The sequence below is a fragment of the Lupinus angustifolius genome, chromosome LG05 (genome assembly GCF_001865875.1).
Source record: "Lupinus angustifolius cultivar Tanjil chromosome LG05, LupAngTanjil_v1.0, whole genome shotgun sequence".
NCBI lineage: Eukaryota > Viridiplantae > Streptophyta > Magnoliopsida > Fabales > Fabaceae > Lupinus > Lupinus angustifolius.
Window position 1 is genome coordinate 8,417,043 of NC_032013.1, and position 1,250 is coordinate 8,418,292.

The window sequence follows — 1,250 nt, forward strand, 5'->3', positions numbered from 1 at the left end:
AGGTGTTTGAAAAATCATGTTTAAATGTGTTTCGGTTGTCAAAAAAGGGAAAAAATTGGCATTATGTCCAAGTCCCTGTCGCTTGGGCGAGCCCGGGCGAGCAAAAGTCCGCTCGGGCGAGCAAAAACCCGATTGGCCGAGAAAAAAAAATCCAGAATTTTAATGAGTTTCTAGAACTCTCTCGCTTGGGCGATAATACCTTCGCCTGGGCAAGGAAAGCATCAGTTTATTTGAGATTTAAAGATAAATTATCGCTTGGGCGACTAGTCCCCGCTTGGGCGACTAGTCCCCACTTCGGCGACTAGTCCCCGCTTGGGCGAGAGATAGGAATTGAGTTTGACTATTTGGATTGATTGGTTGAATATGTAACAACCCTAGTATGTGTATGTGATATAAAAACTACTTTGGGATAACACCATAAATGAAATAAAAAGCAAAGTATCCAAGGTGTTGGAATTAAATAGTCAAACTCGGAAATTAATTTTAAAAGAAAGTAATCCGAGAAGGATGTATGATTTAGGGCGATGCCCAGAAAAGGATACGTGATACCACGGAGCGAGATTGTCTGACCATAAGTGGCTTGGTCTGGGACCATCCAGGGTGATTCAGCGATGGTCGTAGTGGTAGGGACGTTACCCTTTGAGTTATGATGTGAATTAGGGCACTGCCCAGAAAGGAACCCAGGATACCACGTAGCGAGATCGGCTGACCGTAAGAGGCTTGGTCTGGGACCGTCCAGGGTATTCAGCGATGGTCGTAGTGGTGGGATGTATTTCCTTTATATTACATGTTAACGTAAGATCGGGACCCACAAGAAGCATTCCTGAGGGAGATGACTTAAGGTGGGCCGAGCATGGTAAATAATGATTAAAAGATTTAATCATCTAACTACGGTTAGTGTTCATATGCATATGGTTAATAATGGAGTAGTGGAGAGGAAATTGACAGTATGACTTAGAGCACCGTGAAGTAAGCAGGGACGACACTGATTGGACGGTGATTCGCCAACAATGTCTTGAGGGAGAGTCTGGGTGAGACGAGTCCCTTGTATTCCTGGGGAGGTACCCTGTTGGATCGGACAGTTCTCACAGGCCAAACTAGGCAATCTCTGACAACCCCTGGATTGCATTCGAGATCAATGAGAGGGATGCCCAGAAAGCGTTTATTACGACACCTTCCTGTTATGGACTGTTTCTATGGAACTTATTGATCAATTGGCTTATGAAATGCTTTTTGGTGCGTACAAAGTG